The 22216-nt window shown below is 40.0% G+C and overlaps 1 protein-coding gene across 2 annotated transcripts in view; it reads right to left on the bottom strand.

The window, feature by feature from the left end:
- Positions 1-10134: 10134 nt before the first annotated feature.
- cd276 (CD276 molecule) overlaps positions 10135-22216 on the bottom strand; it is a 126812-nt gene continuing 114730 nt past the window's right edge. The window contains exon 8 of one of the 2 annotated variants that reach the window (XM_084125184.1): positions 10135-10620. The gene's annotated coding sequence lies outside the window, so the exon portion shown is untranslated. Of the gene's footprint in view, positions 10621-19115; positions 20042-22216 lie in introns of those variants that run through there. The other variant, XM_084125183.1, reaches the window with a different exon arrangement.

Genomic DNA, 22216 nt, shown 5'->3' with positions numbered 1-22216 from the left:
TAACTGCAGCGCGGCAGATATTACACTGATTTCATGTGCGCCTCGACGCAATAACTCTGCGCTGAGCAAATGAATGTCTGTCGGTGGCGCAGGACGACCTATCGCTTCATTAAACAGCCCGAGGAATGTGGAGCGGATCAGAACCTAAACCGAGATAATGGAGACGATGTGGACGGGTGATTCACTGATTGTCTCTCTGCCCTAGTCGTGCAGTGGGTGGTTAACTAGATGACTAAAAGAAACGCTCACTAGAGGACTAGACAAATCCCTTCTGCACCGGATGCAGTTTGTTCTGGGACATAATAAGCCTGCTTTTAAACCATACCAAATCATATTCTGAAAAATGTGTCTGAATAGACGGACATGGATTTGAGCAAATCCTCGAGTGAATTTTTCAGGTCAAACTAGTTCAGTCATTAAACCCACAGGGTGCAGAACTGCGGCTCGTTCTGGTGTCTGTGGATGCAAACGTTATTTTAGTGGATCCCAAACCTAATACGCCTCACATTTCAGAAACGTTTCATGGGAAATGAACTATAGTAGTAATAATGAAGTAGGATAACGGAATTATTATTAACAATAACAATGTCAAAAATGTGCAATAACACCACAAAAAATATATAATAAAACGTAGAAATGCTGTGTTCTTTTAATCATCAGGTCTTATCATGACACATTTGCATGCATGCAAGATAGCTGTGCTTTGAGTTTCTCACGAGAGCCTATTCACGCTCAAGAGAATCTCCTTTGCTTGCAAAATAATCAGCTATACTGTACACACTTATGGACGTTATCTTAAAGCATATTTTAAATAGAATGTCATGAAATATTTTCAAGTTACGTGTCGCCTAGAAACATCCTACACATCCCGGCATAAACGCTCACGATGAATTATTTGTTATTAAAGCGGCTATGTGCGCAAACCACTGCAATTTGAATAGAAAAGCAATTGTATGCGGGATTTGGCATGAATAAAAATAACCATTGCCTTACCTAATGTAGCAAAACAAAAGTTTTATTCAAATAGTATACCGCATGCAAAGAGCGCTCCCTTTATAATCACTAAAAAGCTGTCACTCATCTCAATTCATCACAATCTCACAAAGTTCCACTATAATCAGTGAATCTCTTATTTAGCCTACACAATGTCTACACCTTGTTTGTTATAAGTGAGCTTATAAATAGAGGATTTGCAAACTCAGCAAGGGTCAAAAACTTTGAGTTGATTCTAACTTAAAGGGTTAGTTCTCCTAAAAAAGGAAAATTCTTTCATTAATTACTCACCCTCATGTTGATCCAAACACATATGACTTTCATTCATCTTTAAAACAAAAGAAGGTATTTTTGATGAAATCTGAGAGCTTTCTGTCCCTCCATTGACGGCCTACGCAACTACCACTTCCAAGGCCCAGGAAGGTAGTAAAGACATCATTAATGTCATCCATGTGACTCAGTGGTTCAGCCTCAGTTTTATTAACCAAGCCAGTGCTGTTTGAGCAAAAACACAATAACCATTTTATTTACAAAATAAGTTTCATAGGCTGTGTAACACTTTGACCCGGATAACTCTCCTTCAATCCATGGAAGGAAAAAGCTTGAAGGTGAAAAGTCTGTATTTCACACTTTTAATAGCAGAAAGTAAGAACACATTATAACAAGAAGGCAGAGCAAACTGATCGTCTACAGTGGTTCTCATCATACAGTCCCTCTGCGTCATCAGCACATAGTGTGTGTTATGAGTGAAGTGATCAGTCTCTTATAGCGGTCCTATTATGCTCTTTTACGAAGATTTTGTTTTTGGGGTGTATTAAAACGTGTTTACATGCTTCAAAAACGCATTATTTTTCACATATTTTACATTATTACAGTTCCTCTCTCCCCAGTCTGGTTGAACGCATCGTTTTCAATTAAGCTCCTCCTCCTGAAATATGAAGTGTGCTCTGATTGGTTAGCTGGCCTCGTGTGTTGTGATTCGCCCCTTCATAACCACAAGCTCTACTCAGATGTAAATATTAACCATGGCATCAATTTCAAACCATTTCGAGCCCGATTCAGACCCTGACAATGTTAACGAACAAGAGGATTGTGCTGAACAGGTTTCAAGCATGGATTTCACAGGTCGTTTCATAGTGGTATGTTTTTTTTGTGTGTGTGTGTGTGTGTGTGTGTGTGTGTGTGTGTGTGTGTGTGTGTGTGTAATTTTCTTATAGATACGATGTTATCCACCATTGAATCATATTTGTTGGAAAATTATGGTAATACAAACAGTAATCAAACACAAAGGCATGGATCATTTTCCAACAGGGCTTTTACTGTGACTATTTTCATTTTTAGAAAACTGGTGAACTATCTCTTTAAACACGTCTGATTGGCCATTGCGTTTAGGAATTCAACAGATATATTTGCGTCCATGCCAGGAGAAGTTAAGCCTCTTTTTAATATACACTCCTAAAGTGGGCATCATGACACAATAAAACATGGTTATTGTGAGAAGCTATACTAACAGATTCATTTGTATTTTTTTCTCATATATTATCGCCCATCTTGGCGTGTTGATTGAGTGCAATCTTTTTTAATTACATAAACACCTTCAGTGAGTTTTACAAATTAAGAAGAAAAACTTTTGCAAAAGAATGAGTGATAAGTGATCTTAAGCAGTGCCCTTCTAAACTCATTGAAACTGTTAATGTCGATGTTCTACTTCACCATTGTGTTTGTGACACTTTCCGAGGAAGAACTGTGAGTAGTTTCGTCATGCTAATGAGCTTTCCATCTGTTTTCTGGACCCTCGATGTTGATGAGGTTTCCACTTTTGCACCGTCAGCTACTTAAGCCCTGGACACCTGGACAAAAATCAGATAGCACCTTTAGGGGGGATTAAAAGACGAGCAGGCAGCGAGGACACAACCCTGTGATTAAATACTCAGGGAGACACGGAGGATATAAATTGTCATAATGATGCTAGAATGTGCCGTATTGATCTTCACCTCCTCTGGTGTTCACATGCTTGAGAGGGAAGAAATTGAACTGGGATTTCACAGCAGTCCTCTGTCTCTGTCTGTGTGTGTGTGTGTGTGTGTGTGTGTTTGTGTGTGTGTGTGTGTGTGTGTGTGTGTGTGTGTGTGTGTGTGTGTGTGTGTGTGTGTGTGTGTGTGTGCCGTCATTGTCATCCCTGGCAATGACGGCATCCCAGCAGAGCTCCTTAAACAGGGTGGCTACATGTGTACAAGGATGATTCATCAATACATCCTGCAGGTCTGGGAACAGGAGTGTGTCCCTCAACAATGGAGAGATGCAAACATTGTCATTTTATATAAAAACAAGGGTGAAAAATCTATTTGTAGCAACAATCGAGGTATATCGCTGCTAGCAGTCGCAGGTAAGGTCCTGGCAAAAATCATGGTACGTAGGCTGGTGGAAAACCTAACCGAACATTTGTTGCCAGAGTCACAGTGTGGCTTCAGAAAGAATCGGAGTACTGTGGACATGATTTTCACAGTGAGACAGCTCCAAGAAAAATGCCGTGAACAACATCAGGACCTCTTCATGGCATTTGTCGATCTCTCCAAAGCATTCGACACTGTGAATCGAGAGCTGCTCTGGGACATCTTAACAAAATTTGGCTGTCCAAAAAAGTTTTGTAACATCCTGTCACAGTTCCATGAAGGGATGGTAGCTCGTGTGACCATAGGTGGTCAGGAGTCAGAGCCTTTTGGAGTACGCATTGGGGTAAGACAAGGATGTGTGCTGGCACCGGTACTTTTTAATATCTACCTCCTTTGTGTCACAAAGCTTCTATGTGATAAGCTTGAAAGCAGTATTGGGATCACTGTTGACTTCAGGTTGGATGGAAATCTCTTTAATATTCGAAGGTTCCAGGCCGCCACTAAGATCTCAGTAATGCGGGTCCTTGAGTTGCAGTATGCTGACGACTGCGTGTTCGTGGCACATACCCCAGAAGACCTGCAAATTATCCTTGCTGCTGCTGTGAAGACCTATAGTAGATTGGGCTTGTCAGTTAATACCACCAAAACTGAAGTGATATGCCAATGGAGGCTCAGCCCTCCACCTACCATGCCTGTTTTTACCATAGAACAACAACCACTTACAATAGTGCCATCCTTTAAGTATCTAGGCAGCATTGTTTCAGAGGACTGCAGCCTCGATTACGAAATAAATAATCGGATAAGGCAAGCTTCTGCAGCCTTTGGCAAACTTCGACGCAAGGTCTTTCAAAATAAGCACCTTCAGTTGGGCACTAAAGTTACCATCTATAAAGCTGTGTGTATCACCACTCTTCTTTACAGCTGTGAAGCCTGGGTCATATACAGCCATCACCTAAGGTTGCTGGAGCGTTTCCATATAAGGTGCTTGCAGCGAATCTTGGGGATCACATGTTATGACCATGTACCACATTCTGAAGTGCTTAATAGAACAAACTGCAAGAGTATGGAGGCAACAGTCGCTGAACATCAACTACGCTGGCTTGGGCATGTTATTAGGATGCCTCAAGATCGTCTTCCACGACAAATCCTTTATGGTCAGCTGCATCAGGGCCGCCGTTCTGCAGGGGGCCAGAAAAAGCGGTACAAAGACCAACTAAAAACTTCACTAGGAAAGTGTCAAATTAATCCATCATGCCTTGAAGAATTCGCAGCAAACCGAACCACCTGGAAGCAGCTCTGCCACACAGGAATAGTGCAGTTGGAATCTGAGAGGAATATAAGGAAACAACAAAAAAGACTACGAAGGCATGCAACCATGTATGCCTCTACAAACTCAGACTTTACATGCCCAATATGTAATAAAATTTGTGGATCAAGGATTGGACTCTACAGTCATAAAAGAGTACACCGCAAATGAAGTGGAATGTCATCATCGGATACGATGGACTACCAAGAGAGAGAAGAGTGTGTGTGTGTGTGTGTGTGTGTGTTTTCCCTGGCCGCAAGCAGCAAGGGGGTTTGAAACAACTTGACTAATATGTTTACATAACTGTCCACAAACTATTTTTCAGCTTTTCCTCCATTTGCTAGTCTGGGTTTTGTCTTCCAAAGGACGCCATGAACCCCTGACCTAGTAAACGCGCTTGCATTACACTGTATAATAACTTTAATAAATCATCGACAAATGTATTCTATCAGTAATGTGCAAATCAGTAATGTGTGTACTTTCAAATATGAATATATGTGAAAGTATATGAATTATTCGAACGGTACAGGCCCTTGTGAATAAAATGTGCTTAATTGTATTGAATGTGCACTTTAAATCTTAAAAGTATTTACTAAAAAAAACGACTTGCAGTAAAATAAAAGGGCACTTAAGAGAGCACACACTTTCATGAACACAAAAAATGAATGCATATTGTAATGTAATATTAAATGTTTAAAGGACATTTTAAATCAGTGTTTTAATAATCTGTCATGCTTTAAAGTTCAATTTAGAACCATATCACCCTGAAGAACCGTTTAACGCTAAAATGGTTATGTGTGTTAGTTTAGGGTTCTTTATTCCTGCCTTTTTGTTTTTCAAATCTGTCAAATCCACCTCATTATTGATGTTTTGGAGCTCAGCTGTACAACTACAGACTGCCAACACACTCTCGACAGGTACGTTTCTTTCTTAACACACTTATCTTATATTTGTGTATGGCGAGATGATCCGGTCCAGTCCACGTTACCTCAGAAAGCTCAGCTCCGGTGTAAAAGCAAAAGCAAATAACAGCATCAGTAGGAAATCACTGGTGTTCTCTCATCTAGCAGAGAAAGCCTATAGGTTAGCAGATCCCTGTCTGAAGCGGGACGAGCAAGTGGTCGGCACATCGAATTCTCATTATAATTAGAGTGAATAATTAAATATTCATCCAGTGCGAGTCAGTGGGGAATCATCTCAGCCTGTGTCATTAAGACCTATTTTAATTATCATAGCTCAGTCATCTCAACAAACACACTCTCACCTTCTTCACACACACATATCTTTACAGGAAACTGAGTTAAAAATGCATGGACGCAACCCTAAAAATAACACAGTTTCTGTGAAACATCGGCGTTCCGGGTGGGATGTCATGATATCATGCGTGAGTCAGTGGATCGTGAGGCTCACGCTGATGATGTACGACTGCAGACTGAGAAACGAACTAACGGAGAAGTCGTCGAGAAGCTTCTCTCTGCCCGTCATCGTCCCGATACATCATGTGCCACGCGCTAATTAGGACTGTCTGCGTCTGCAACACATTCCTGCATATGCTTCCTCTGTTTCAGAGGTGATGAATGGAGCTCTCAGTAGCAGAGCAAAAATGCCTCTTTCTACCACAGTTCATTAATTACCCAGAATGCACTCTGTCACTCGGCTCCCCGGTGTCAAAGATGGCGTCAGTGGGCCAGCTGTTCGGTTACTGTACGGATGCTGAGCTTTACAACCCGCCGAAGTGTGTTTGAGGAGAAGTTTGTGGACATTAATCCGAATGCATTTGATAGTCCGTTCACACTGAAACCGCATTCATAGGTTTCTGTGCACCTGAAGTATATTGGAGACTTCGAATCTGTCGTTTTCTTTCATGAACACTTCACATGAAAACGTTTTTAGGTTTGCAATCTCATCTCTTTTGATCAGGTAGCAATTATATTCAATGAAAGGAATGTACTATATTTTAGTTTGATAAAGTTTTTTATTTAATATTTTGTATTTTTAGGGGGTTTTATGGTACTACATTATATTTACGTTTTATTTATAAACTATTCATTCATGTTTTGAGCATAGACCTGAAAATTAAATTTCCAACTTAAACTGTTCTAAATATTAAATACTTTAGAGCAACAGACTTCAGTTTGATCTCTTTTTAAAGACGTGGCAAATTTGTTGCTGAAGTGAAAAACATTTTTAAAAAAGTGAACTTAAAAAAAAGTTACAGAATTTTTACGTTTATCGTTTATACAAAAATACTGTCTTCAATATTTATATGACATTAGTTATGAAACACGTTTTACTCTACAACTGCAAGAAAACCAAAGCCATAAATCTAAACAAGTTGTGTTCCAAATTTGAGCTTGATATCTCATAACATAAAATAAAAATGAGCTTTCAGTGAGAGTGTGTTCGGCTGCAGTAACAAACGCTTCCACTAGAGGAAATCTGTCTCTCTTTCATTTCCAATGTTCACAGTTTTGACCTCGAGGAGCATAAAAGTGTGACTGTTTTTTTCAGGACCATTTAACCTTTTTGAACCATGTCAATGATTTGTTTTGTGTGTGTGTTCACACAGCAAGTGCCCAAACCTTTACCAAGTTTTGTACCATTCCGATGGAGAAAAAAAAAAAAGTAACATTTTTTAAATGACCGAAGAGCACCAGAGGTTTCTGTGCACCTAAACTCATTATTTGTGTTTCTGATCTCTCGTTTTCTTTTGTGACCATGAATAAGTTTTCTTTAGATAATGTTTTTAGGTTTGCAATCTCATCTTTTTTGATGTATACGGTAATTTTTTTCCCACTTCATAGTCCACTTCATAGTCCGTTATTTACTTCAGAGATTGCCATAATGAAATGATCGTCAACACTCTTTTGGTCTAATCTCTGTCGCTTCGGAGGAAAAATAAACAGGCTTTCACTCACTAAATATAGCAGCCATCATCATTAGCAAGTGGAAAACCATGAGCTGAACCAAAATGGATTGATGGCAAAGAGGAATCAATCTATAGTCTGTGGAGCGAGAAAAGAAGATTAAAAAGTGGAAATTGAGGCCATTTCTGGATAGATTTCCCTCCCGAAAGCTTTGCTGCCCTCAGGCGCTGCACGGCCCTCATCATTCTCTGGATCTCCTGCGTTTATCTTCACATTATAAGAAAATAACATTTCACCTGAGTGTCTTTTTATGTCTCCTCCTAATTGTGACTATTGAAATGGCGCCATATTGGAGGTCCAGCAAAAGTGCTGTTGTTTGTGTATATCGTTTGCTTCAGCTGTGATGCTCAATTATGGAAAATCAGTCGCCTCGTTTCAAATGGCCAACTAACAAGCTTCACTTTCCCTTTTTGTCTTAATGCACAAGTTTTCTCAGAGCCAGTGTTCTTCTTCCAAGGGACGGAACATTTCAACCATAGAGACCCAATCATTGATATGTTTTTAGGAAATATTGTATTTAAGTATGCGAGTAGAGCAGGGGTCTCAAACTCAAATTGGCTGGGGGCCATTGCTGTGAATGACATCTCATAGGAGGGCCATTTTAACATTCAAGCACAACAAGAAAGCAAAACATTTTCTTTACTTGCTGAAATGTTAGCTCTCATTTACTCCAAATTCTGTAACTAATATATTTTGTCATACTTAACAAAAATTTAAACATCAGTATTAAACAGATACTAAATTTACAATTTATTTAATATAAATTTAACTGTTAGTGCAACCCTTACTTTATTTTAACTTGAATAACTTATCAAAACATTGCACTGAACTAACGCTCCCAAAATAGTTTTTGCGTGCATATGGTACGCGCTTTATGGCGTGTAATAGGCACGCACTCCACACCCCTAATCCTACCCAACAGTGCGTATCATATACACGCAAAAACTATTTTTTGGCGTATAAATTGCACGAGAAATAAAATTTGTGCTATAGATATGCACTTTCATGAGATTGTGTTGGCGATAGATAGAGATTGTTGAAGAAGCCCTTATTTTCTGGACATAGAATATCAGCGACTTTCAACATGCAATCCTTCATAAACTGCCCTTCAGTGAGTGGCTTTCCTGCTTTAGCGATCAACTCACTCACCACATAACTTTCTTCAACTGCAGCATCAGCATCCTTTTTGGCTTTGTGGAAAACTCTTATTTCCCTCAAGTCTGCCTGGTCCTTCTCATACTGTTCTCCGTGTTTAATCGAGTAATGACGCTTGAGATAGGCCTACTCCTTTAGGACTGCGACTTTTTCTTTGCATATCAGACAGATAGCATTTCCATTAAACTCTGCAAAAATACTACCCTGGAGATCCAGAGTTCTCACGAGAGCACAAGTTGAATTTGCTCAGCGAGTGACTCTGGCGTCGAGTAATGATGCTTATTTAAATATGCCCTTGTATCCGAACTGCACCAATCACAGCGGGTTATCTGATATAAGCGGCCAGAGGCGAGATGACGACAGCGCTGTGACGTCGAAGTCATTAGTAAACATTGCAAGATGGCTATGGATGAACACTAGTTGTTTGAAACGGCTTTGGCCGCTACAATGAGCGAGTTAGACGTGGCTTTTTATCTAAAAATCTGGGCGGCAGTGGCTCAGTGGTTCATGTAGGCTGTCTACAAACCGAAAGGTTGGTGGTTCAATCCCCGGTTCCACCTGACCAAGTGTCGAGGTGTCCATGAGCAAGACACCTAACCCCAGCTGCTCCCGACGAGCTGGATGGCGCCTTGCATGGCTGACACCGCCGTCGGTGGGTGAATGTGAGGCTATGTAAAGCGCTTTGGTGGCCATAGGTCTGTGAAAGCGCTATATAAATGCAGTCCATTTAAAAGAGGAACAGAAGACGGTGCTCGAATCCTTCCTTTGCAAGAAGGGTGTTTTTGCTGTTTTGGCGACCGGATACGGCAAGAGTCTAATCTACCAGTTAGCTCCGCTGGTAGCTAAGTGTGTGGGGTTTGTTGTGATTGGTCGTAGTGTTATCCAATTGCGTGCAGTGAGATTTTCAAACGCATGCTTGGTGCCGCCCCTCGAGCTGGCCGATTTTCATTAGTCGATGCCAGACCATTAATCTTTCAGATTTATGTCTGGATTTCCAGGCTACAAAAATACTGCGATGTCCATCTTTCTTGAAACTGTCTGTGTTCATCATCTACTTTCCTTTTCAGTTTGGAAAGAGACAGTTTCGTTCACATTTTTTTTTTTTATAGAATCGTGTCCTTGTTTCAATATGAATGGGTAGTTTAAAATGGCATGAAGCAACTAGAAAAAAATTATAAAAAAAATAATAAATGGCCCGCGGGCTGGCAGTTTGAGACCCCAGGAGTACATGTGTGTTTGACTTTTTTCTTATCAAATTAAACCACCATATATTACTGAGATATAATACCGTTCAAAGGTTTGGAGTGTTTTTATGTCTCCTCCTGTAACGAAGACGGCTGACGCAGATGCAGAAGCAGGATCCACGTGCAGCAGGTTTTATTAAAAAAACTCAAAAGATAGCAAACTCATACAGAGATTTGGGAACAGGAACAGCCAACATACAGCACCATGAACTCACAAAGACTGAAACAAGACACAGGGTTTAAATACACAGACAGACAAGCTAAACAAGGGGGCGTGGCTAATGAAAAACACCTGGGGAGACCAATCAACATAACAGGGAACTGCTAAACATATGATGAGACAGGGGAACACAGACATGAATCGTGACACCTCCTAATTGTGACTATTGAAATAGCACATTATTGGAGGTCAAGCAAAAGTGCTGCTGTTTGTGTGTATCGTTTCCTTCAGCTGTGATGCTCAAATATTATGAAATTTCAAGCTTGAATTTTCCTTTTTGTCTTCATGTCCGAGCTTCAGTTTTCTCAGAGCCAGTATTCTTCTTCCAAGGGACGGTTTGCTGGGATGGCTATGACTTAATCGCTGAAGAAACCATTCGACCCTAAGAGACAGGAAGAGACAAGCATTGATATATGTTTTTATATATTACTCCAGTGTCACATGATCCTTCAGAAATCATAAAAGTGTCTGTTAATGTTAAATAAGAATATTAAATCATAAATCTACAGAGAACTTTAATCTAAAAGAACTCTACATAAATCTACTGGTCTTTACTCTCTCATTCACCACGCTCACATGGATGGATGGATGGACGGATGGATGGACGGATGGACGGACGGATGGATGGATGGATGGATGGATGGATGGGACAGAGAGAAGGAAGGATGGATGGGACAGAGAGAGAAGGATGGATGGATGGATGGATGGATGGATGGATGGATGGATGGGACAGAGAGATGGATGGATGGATGGATGGATGGGACAGAGAGAGATGGATGGATGGATGGATGGATGGATGGATGGATGGGACAGAGAGAAGGGAGGATGGATGGGACAGAGAGAGAAGGATGGATGGATGGATGGATGGATGGATGGATGGATGGGACAGAGAGAAGGAAGGATGGATGGATGGATGGATGGATGGATGGATGGATGGATGGGACAGAGAGAGATGGATGGATGGATGGATGGATGGATGGATGGATGGATGGATGGGACAGAGAGAAGGAAGGATGGATGGGACAGAGAGAGAAGGATGGATGGATGGATGGATGGATGGATGGATGGATGGATGGATGGGACAGAGAGAAGGATGGATGGATGGATGGACGGACGGATGGATGGATGGATGGGACAGAGAGAAGGATGGATGGATGGACGGATGGATGGATGGGACAGAGAGAGATGGATGGATGGATGGATGGATGGATGGATGGATGGGACAGAGAGAAGGATGGATGGATGGATGGATGGATGGATGGATGGATGGGACAGAGAGAAGGATGGATGGATGGATGGATGGATGGGACAGAGAGAAGGATGGATGGATGGATGGATGGATGGACGGACGGACTGGTATTTCTGATCATCTGATTCACACTCAATTACAGCGGAAGCCAAATGTTCTTTACATCCACATGCAATCATTTCTCATTGAAGGCGTGGCGTGTTCAGTAATGGGACCAATCATCTGTGGTCAAACTGCGATATTAATAAGCGTTCGCTCGACTGGACTCAGAAGCTGTGTGATTACCTGTCACACTTCATTTGTCGATTGTAAAAACGCTACACGACTCTTTCCTGGTTACAGTTTAGTGGCAATCTCATTCAGAAAGCATTACCATGTAGAGTTCGTCCGCCTCCCACCTTATTTATATATTTATTATTCCCAAGGGTTGGAATGCATTTTGGAGGACATGTTTTACATTAAATATCATAAAAGATTACTGTGTCATTGTATTGTTGAACTCATTTTACCACTATTACTGTCCATTTCCGGTGTTACTACCATGTGTAAATGGTGTAAATTGTCCTACATGACCTTTGCCAAGATCTTAATCTCTTGTAAGGAATCCTGAGAGAGCAGTAAGTGGTGACAGTATCAAAAACGCTCTCTTCTGCTCCCTGGGTTTAAAATTTCCTTGAACAGTCTGACACGAGACGTGCTGAGATACCACATCTTTATTCGTAAAGCTCAAATTGGCCCATCATTATCTTTTAATTACCACAACCCAATATTGGGCCCTATTATACACAGATAATTAATCACGTATAATGGTGCAATAGGATATTGTGATTGGGGCAGAAAGGTCGGGATGGGGTTATTTTGTGCAAACAGGGAGCTAATAGCAACTCTTCTGAGTTTCATTATTTGCACATGAATACACCCTGAATAATGGATGAATAGCTGTGTAAAGGAACGGCAAGCGGAGATGAAACCGGCGGGTAAATTCAGGACGCTTTTTATCGTCAAGCATCGGGTTCCAGAAGCTCAGCCCACTGTTCTGTGTCTGTCCAGCGATATCTCAGAGTGCCACGTTTTAAAGCAACAGTTCACCTCAAAATATCTATCTATCTATCTATCTATCTATCTATCTATCTATCTATCTATCTATCTATCTATCTGACTTAAGCAATGTGCCAAATCATGTCAGAAACATAACATCCATCTATCAATTTATAATCACTAAACTAAAATTTTACACTTATTCAAACTTTCCTTGTATTAATCATTTTTAAATTGCCAGTGTGTAAATAGCTTGCAACTAAACTTTTACAAAAAACCAACAAACAAAAAAACGGGACATTCCCTGACTTCGGTTGTCTATGAAATCCTGTAGACAGATTTATATGTGAAGAATTCGGGACGTTTTTGCCTGGACGTGACGTGACTGTGTTGCTGATAACAAGAGCTTCTGAAATCTACACAGCCCATGTACAACCTTTAAAACTTTAAACTTCAACTTTTTGTTAGTAAGTAGTTAGTAAAAATCGAATTGTTCAGTGTTTGTTCATGATAGTTTACAGTGAATTAACCAATGTTAACAAACACAACTTTGGATTTTAAAAACGCATCAGTTAAATTATTATATTGATAAATGCTGTAGTATTGTTCATTGTTACTTCATGTTAACTAATGTTAACAAATGAGACCTTATTGTAAAGTGTTACCATAATGTTGTTATCAGTCATTTACTCCTCATGTTGAAGCAAGCCCATGCAACTTTCTTTTCTCAATAGAAAACAAAAGAAGAAATGAATGCCATTCTTCTCCATTTTGAAAGTAAATAGGCACTGCAAGCTGCCATAAAATATCAAAATATCACAATGAATTTCATATGAATTACTATAGCTATAGCTTTGTGTGAAGAACAGACTAAAAATGGCTGTTCATCTTCTCCTCCAACATCAAAAGTTCTTCAAAAGTCACATGGACTAAATGATTGGTCTGGTGGCCGAACATCATTGACGTTAATTCCACCGAAATTTATCTGACAGCTCAAACGGTGGTGAATATTTTCCAGATTTTCAACTTTTCCTTTAAATAATGCATATTTTTCATGAGTAACCAGACATTCAGAAAGCACCAGCTGGCACTGAAGCTACAATTATTGCGGATGTAACTTTTTTTGAATCCAAATTATTAATCCAAATCTCCTCGACTGTTTTTAAAGCACTGCGCAATCCCTGATGCCTTTCAAAGGAATATCTGGAAACACAATGTTCTTCCATACATTTGATTTCAAATCCATGTTCTGTCCCATCAATATTAAAGTAAAAGTTCAAAATGAAACTTCTGCCATTGTTTACTCCCCCTCATGCTATTGTGAACTCATATTCTGTTATATTGTCTGATGGAGAATATAAAATACAGTGTCCTGTGAACATGACTGTGAGAAACCATATGAGGTTCACAGTGTCTCCTCTGCTGTATAAGCTTCCATCAGACCGCTGTTGTTGCTGTTATTGTTGTTTTCTTCTTCTTGCCCATCGTAAACAGCAGTAATCACAGTCTAAGAAGACCAGAGGAAATGAAAAGCCTCTGGTTGAATCTTGTCTGCCGCGCCGTGGACCGGAACGCTTTAATTAGAGCCAGACTGCTCAAGCGCTGCTGCGAATAAAGCAAACGTAAAACGTCATCTTCCTCTGTTCTTCTCGGGTTGTGTTTATGCATATGCATATGAATTTAAAATGATACTGTAGATGTTCAGATGAAAAACCCTGCATGCTAATAACACACAGTGCCATATTTACTCATGTTTTAAATCTTAATATAATGTCTATAGCTAACGTGCTACAGACACTATTGCTTTAGTCAATCTGGTACGACAGCATGTGCAAATAAACAGCGAATCCCTGATTTCAAGAGCACCAGCTACAGAAGGCCATTAATGAATCGTGAATATTTTCATATTCTCTTTGGAATTATAAAATCAAAGCAAATGCTACATTAATTAATATGAAAAACAGATTTTTTTCATTAACACAAACTGCCAAAAGCAATGCACACATGCCTCTAGTGTTTGCCACGGGGTTTCTCATTCTTGCATCGATTGGCTGGATTCATTCGCTCTGTTTTTGCTGTAGTTCGCACACCTCTCATTTAATTTATTAATATACATTTATTAATAATGTAGGCATGCCAGCTGTGTTTCCAAAGTATAAGATTTAGTTTGAAAAATCAATTCAATGCATCAAACTCATATTTAATGGTGCAAAGATGTTAAAAAATGTATGAGGCGGTATAAATCTGATTTGTATAATTTAAGACACAGATTCACAGAAACTGTGTGTATTCTCACATTGATACACAACAAAGCAATGATTTTCATTACTTTTATCCTTGTAATATTAAGGCATTTCTAATAACAAGCTCAAATGTAGTGCCAAGCTGATTGGACTACAGCAGTCTGTGAAACGCAGTGCATTGCTAAAGGCTGTAAGTAAACGGAGAGATGTTTGTAACTGTTATGGTTCATGGAAGTGGCAATTCAGCATTAGCTTCAGTGCGTATGATGGTCCTCAAGAGTACTGGATCTCCATAAGCATTAAAGAAGAAGCACATCTCTGAAAGACTCTCAGTCGTCTGTCGAAACTCTTCACCTTAAGAGGGGGAGACAGCCAGAAGTTCAGCATCTATTTTTAAACATAATACATCTCATAAAGCATGTGCTACATTTTCATAGGCGCTAGTTCGGCCTCAGTGTGTTCTATTGATCGTTTGCTTTTTCCACACTAAAAAAAAACTTCAAGGTTAGTAAAAAAGTAAGACGTGTTTTTTATACCTCAAGCTTGAAATGTTCCAATTGAGAGAACAAAAAATGACAACCCTATCACATTACTACTGCATGCATAATGATATTCATATTTAAATAATTGCTATTTCTTTGAAAATGTGACAGCCTTGAAAATTGGAAAGGCCTTGGGTTTTGACATCAGGCCCTCTTGTCTCCAAACTGATTCTTCAAAAAGCAAATGGAAATGAAATTCAAGGATAAAGCATCTCTGGACATTAAACATGGACGGCTTCTCTGAGTTTGAGCTGATCAGCTTTGATGACTTTGAAATTCATGTCCAAACTGAGTTTTCCAGCTCTTTTGAATGCAGTGAAATATTACAGTAACTGATAAGGACCGCCTTTAATTGTCAATATAAGCTCCTCGTATCCGGTGATATTCCTCACAGCCAGGCTTAATGCATACAGTGATGTTCAACAAAACTATCTGAAGATTGGCTTTTCTTTCTCTTTAATCCTGTGACATTTGCCCCGGCTGGGAGGTAAAGAAATTACAGAAGACACGTGGAAGTCTTCCTCGGGGTTGTTTGCCCTGATCTATCTATATCATTTCTAACGGGAATCCAAATCACAGAAAGAGCCTATACATAGGGTCAGACAGAACACACAATCTCATTAAACCTGCAACCAGAAAGAAAACGACTATCTGTTCGGGTCAGATAAAAAAAAAAATAAAAAAAAATGCAAAAAAAAAAGAATACTTTTATTCTGCAAGGACGCATGAAATTGATCAAATGTGAAAGTAAATATGTTTATAATGTTACAAAAGATTCTATTTCAAATACATTCTGTTCTTTTGAACTTTCTTTTCATCAAAGAATCCTGAAAAAATAAAAATATGAAGCTGTTTTCAACATTGATAATAATCATAAATGTTTGTTGAGCATCAAATCATCATATTAGAATGATTTCTGAAGGATCATGTGACACTGAAGACTGGAGTAATGATGCTGAAAATTCAGCTTTGATCACAGGAATGAATTACACTTTACTATACACTGAACAAAATTATAAATGCAACACTTTTGTTTTTGCCCCATTTTTCATGAGCTGAACTCAAAGATCTAAGACTTTTTCTATGTACACAAAAGGCCTTTTTCTCTCAAATCTTGTTCACAAATCTGTCTAAATCTGTGTTAGTGAGCACTTCTCCTTTGCCGAGCATATCAAGATGCTGATTAGACAGCATGATTATTGCACAGGTGTGCCTTAGGCTGGCCACAATAAAAGGCCACTCTAAAATGTCCGAAAATCAGTCAGTATCTGGTGTGACTTAACGATTACAGACCTGTTGCTTTGACATCTGTGGTCATGAAGTCATTTGAGAGACTGGTGCTGGCCTACCTGAAGGACCTCACTGGACCCTTGCTGGACCCCCTGCAGTTTGCTTATCGAGCAAACAGGTCTGTGGATGATGCAGTCAACATGGGACTGCACTACATCCTCCAACATCTGGACAAACCAGGGACTTATGCAAGGATCCTGTTTGTGGACTTCAGCTCCGCTTTCAACACCATCGTCCCGGATACCCTCCTGAATAAACTAACCCAGCTCTCTGTGCCCTCCTCCATCTGTCAGTGGATCATCAGCTTCCTGACAGGCCGGCAGCAGCTAGTGAGGCTGGGAAAAGTCACATCTCGGACCCTTACCATCAGCACTGGTGCCCCCCAGGGGTGCGTTCTCTCCCCACTGCTCTTCTCCCTCTACACAAATGACTGTACCTCCAAAGACTCCTCCGTCAAGCTTCTGAAGTTTGCAGACGACACCACAGTCATTGGCCTCATCCAGGACGGTGACGAGTCTGCTTACAGACAAGAGGTTGAACAGCTGGCTGTCTGATGCAGTCATAACAACCTGGAGCTGAACACGCTCAAAACTGTGGAGATGATAGTGGACTTTAGGAGAAACCCCCCTGCACTCCCCCCTCTCACCATCATGGACAGCACTGTGACAGCAGTGGAGTCATTCAGGTTCCTGGGCACTACCATCTCTCAGGACCTGAAAGGGGACAATCACATTGACTCCATTGTCAAAAAGGCCCAACAGAGGTTGTACTTCCTTCGTCAACTGAAAAAGTTCAACCTACCACAAGCGCAGATGACTCAGTTTTACTCAGCTGTTATTGAGTCGGTTCTGTGCACTTATATAACTGTCTGGTTTGGGTCAGCCAGCAAATCAGATATAAGAAGACTACAACGGACTGTTAGGACAGCTGAAAGGATCATTGGTGTACACCTCCCCAACCTTCAGGACTTGTACAATGCCAGAGTGAAGAAACGGGCAGGGAACATCATCACAGACCCCTCCCACCCCGGCCAAAACCTGTTTGCACTTCTGCCGTCAGGCAGACGTTACAGATCTCTGCGCACTAGAACTTCTAGGCACAAAATCAGTTTTTTCCCCATGCTATCTCCAGCTTAAACAGCTAAAACAGCAATTAACACCTGCTGTATAATTCATTCAGTACTTGAGAGAGAAGCAAGAGGTTTTTTGTGTAAATACATATACAAATTTTATTTATAGAGCTGTACACACAATGCACAAATCTGTACATAAGTCTTCTGTTTCAGATGTATACTAAAACTATTATTATTGTTTATTCTATTTATGTTCCCATTTAAATGCCTGTTTTAATGTCATATATGTATGTATGTACCAAGAGCTCCTGTAAAAACCACAAAAAATTCCTTGTGTGTTTGTGCACACTTGGCGAACATGAGGTGATGGTCGTGGATGAATGGCACAACAATGGGCCTCAGGATCTCGTCACGGTGTCTCTGTGCATTCAAAATGCCATCAATAAAATGCACCTGTGTTCGTTGTCCATAACATACGCCTGCCCATACCATAACCCCACCGCCACCATGGGCCACTCGATCCACAACGTTGACATCAGCAAACCGCTCACCCACACGAAGCCGTCTACACGCTGTCTGCCATCTGCCCTGAATGTGAGCATTTGCCCACTCAAGTCGGTTACGGCGACGAACTGCAGTCAGGTCGAGACCCCGATGAGGACGACGAGCATGCAGATGAGCTTCCCTGAGACGGTTTCTGACAGTTTGTGCAGAAATTCTTTGGTTATGCAAACCGATTGTTGCAGCAGCTGTCTGGGTGGCTGGCCTCAGATGATATTGGAGGTGAAGATGCTGGATGTGGAGGTCCTGGGCTGGTGTGGTTACACGTGGTCTGCGGTTGTGAGGCCGGTTGGATGTACTGCCAAATTCTCTGAAACGCCTTTGGAAAAGGCTTATGGTAGAGAAATGAACATTCAATTCACGGGCAACAGCTCTGGTGGACATTCCTGCAGTCAGCATACCAATTGCACGCTCCCTTAAAACTTGCGATATCTGTGGCATTGTGCTGTGTGATAAAACTGCACATTTTAGAGTGGCCTTTTATTGTGGACAGCCTAAGGCACACCTGTGCAATAATCATGCTGTCTAATCAGCATCTTGATATGCTCGGCAAAGGAGAAGTGCTCACTAACACAGATTTAGACAGATTTGTGAACAAAAATTGAGAGAAATAGGCCTTTTGTGTACATAGAAAAAGTCTTAGAACTTTGAGTTCAGCTCATGAAAAATGGGGGCAAAAATAAAAGTGTTGCGTTTATAATTTTGTTCAGTGTATATTTGCATAGAAAACAGCTGTTTTACAATCTAATAATATTTCACAGTTCTTACTGTCATTTTTAATCAAATAAATGCAGGCTTGGTGAACAAAAGAGACTCATAAAAAAAAACAACTAATTATTCCAAACTTTTGAATGGTAGCCATTAATAAGCAGTCATGGAAACTTCTAAAACTGAAAACCATTTTAATTTACATACATAATAAAAGACAGGCACAACATAGGCTATTTGCAATAAAGCCTCCAATTATTTTGGCACATTTCAGATTCAAATACATCCAATATTCAAAGTACCTGACGAAATGATATATATATAAAAAACAGAGTTTTAAAATGCAATCAGCGGTTGATTCCAGCAGTTTGAGTTACAGACGTGAACACTAGCGATCTCAGCGTGTCTCATATGCACCATTTGTAGTTTGCTGGAGCTTAAAGCGGCTGTTCCATCTAAATTGCTCCCTGAAGTTATTGGATTTCTGCAGACGCTGACAGCTACAAGCTACTTCACGGGCAGGCATTAATTAGACGGCCGCTGGTAAAGAGCTAGAGAGAGAAAGAAGGAGAGAAAACCAGCGCTTTCCTGGTCTGAGATGCTTTCTTAAGCTACTCACTTTCTATTATTTGAGAGATGTTGCGTTGGGCTTCAGTCCGAATGCAGAGCTGGAGCCGAGAGCTTGTCAGAACCAATGCTTTTCAATCAGATTTTCCCTTTAACAGGTTCTGCATACAATTACAATCTCATGCCATACATCTCAGACCCTCCAGGATAAGAGATAAACCAGGACTGATTGAGTTTATCGCTCTTGATGATATTTAGAAGCGAGTGCCGAATATGAAGGGAGGTTTTCTTATGCATTTACAGTTCAGTCCAATTCTGCGTATGAATCAATGCATGGTTGGGTTTTGGAGATCGTCGAGGCCGTTGCTCTGTTTCGGCCCACATGCGGCTTCCCTCATGCACACAGGAATCAAAGTGAGTGAAATGTCAAAATGTAAAGTTCTACTATCCAAGTTGAAATCCCTTATGAAATGCTGCTGGATCGGAGGAATGGTGTGTGTGTTCGTGTCGCTCACTGACTGCCGGCCGCAGATCTGAAACAGAGAAACACACACTTTACAACAGGAGAATCAGCTGCTTTCGGACGGTACAGATACAGATGAAAATTATGTCTTCATTTACTCACCCTCATCTTCGAAACACAAATGAAGATATTGTTAATATCACGTTTCCAAGCTTTTATTCACCACATTTGCTCCATGCATGAGCTCTGATCATGTTTACAAGCCTGAACACAAATCTGTGCATCTTCAGAAGACTTTAATTAAACAGCTAGATTCATATGCATTACTTTCATGATGTATTTATGAACATTTTTAAGCATGAAAGTTCAATGGAGGAACAGAAACTACTCAGGTTTCATTCAAATGATCTTCATTTATGTTTCAAAGATGAAAGTCAAACAGGCTTGGAACGACGTGAGGATGAGTAAACGATGACAGGATTTACATGTTTGGGTTTTGATTCAGAAACACACAGTGACCAGAGGAAAGAACACATCACTGAAGTAACACGTATAGTGTAATATCATTCTTTAACCCAGGGTTATTATAGTAAACCAAATAAAAAATTAAACCGTAAAAAAAAAAAAACATTTCCGGTAGTAATAAATGTTAACTGAAATAAAATAGTTTTAAAAATCTTTAATAAAATTTTTACTTCTGTTAGTAGCCAAAGCAATATTTCTCATTTTCGTTTAGTTTACCTTGTTGTGCAAAAATAACTAAAACTAAAATTGAAATACAAATAATAACACTAGACACATATATAAAAAAAATAACAATACTAAAATGTTAACTAAAATTAAAATTAAAATAATAATTGATAATAAATAAAAAATAATAATAATAACTGTATAACCATAGGTGACAAATGTGTGAAATTTCAGGGTATATTTTCCAGGATAGTATACAGTATTTTTGCAAGGGATGGTAAAGTCCATAATTTTTAATTGAAAATAAACAAATAATGAATTATATTCAGAGCTGCAATTTCACGTTTAAAGCACAAGAGGCGGTAGAGAGACGATTTTAAGTGAAACGAGAGGGAAAGACGAACAGTCTGGAGGAGTTCCACTATCAGGGCCTGGACAATTTAAGTCCAGTTTTCACATCATTCCTTACGTTGCACAAACACCCACTACTGGTGGATTTAATACTCACAGTGTTTTTTATTCCTATATCCTATTCACGAAATTGAACATTACAATAAACCATAACTGGATAAAACACAGCCAGCCGGTAGCTTCGAGTATTATGCGGTTAAATGTCCAAATACACTTCCCTCGTCCACTTGAAGAAGTTGAACGCTCTTCAGAATGGCTTGTGTTGTGTTTCTCTTCAAAGGCAAAGTTTGTGTCACTTTTGTGTTTTGTGTCAAGTTTGTGAACAAGAAAACAAAACCTGGAGATGCTCTTGTGAAGCGACTGGACGCGATAAACAGAAGTCCACAACATCTCGGCATTCCCGTCACAACGAGACACCTTTAAAAGACCAAAGGCTTAGATGGCTTTCATTACGCACCAGTGCTCCAATCTTATCCAATCACCAATCCCGAAACCATTACAGCAGGTACGGCCAAACTTTTAATGCACTCAGCTGCACTTCATTCCCTGAGGAGCGCTAATGCTGCTAGAGGAATAGCTTTAAATGCATCATTAAACCTGCCAGAGAATTAACTTGGACAGAACTTAATTATGTCACACACAAGGCCCTGCAACTTTAAGATTTGAGGAAAACCAATATTGCAGGCTGGAGAATGAAGTTGGTTCGTTTAGATACATAATTAGAGGCAATCAGCCATGTACCTGCGGTGTGTGTTGAGACTGAACAAACAGAAAGATTTTCCATACAAAATGGATCCTTGAGCAAAAGTTTAGGGTTACGCTGAATACAGTCACAGTGTCTGATTCTGAAAATGTGCTTTACTGTGGTGCATTCAAGCAAACCTCATGTTTAGGGCTATACGAATGCATTGGTTTAAGAATACAAAATGAATGTGTACCACAAAAGAGCTCACGTTTGGCAGTGAATCTGCACGAAATGGATGATTTTTCACAGGATATTTCACTGCAAGTCAATCATTATGGCAACATTCCACATTTAATTCCCATGTTGTGAGGCAGAAATAACTTATTTGAAAAGAGATCAGCGGCTGAACAGCGTAACATGACCTGCTCAGATCTTCCGAACACAACACAGTCTGTTAAA

This window comes from Abramis brama (assembly GCF_963993115.1).
Source record: "Abramis brama genome assembly, chromosome: 9".
Classification (NCBI taxonomy): Eukaryota; Metazoa; Chordata; class Actinopteri; order Cypriniformes; family Leuciscidae; genus Abramis; species Abramis brama.
The sequence above is the reverse complement of the archived record's forward strand: the minus strand, read 5'-3'. Positions and strand labels throughout refer to the sequence as shown.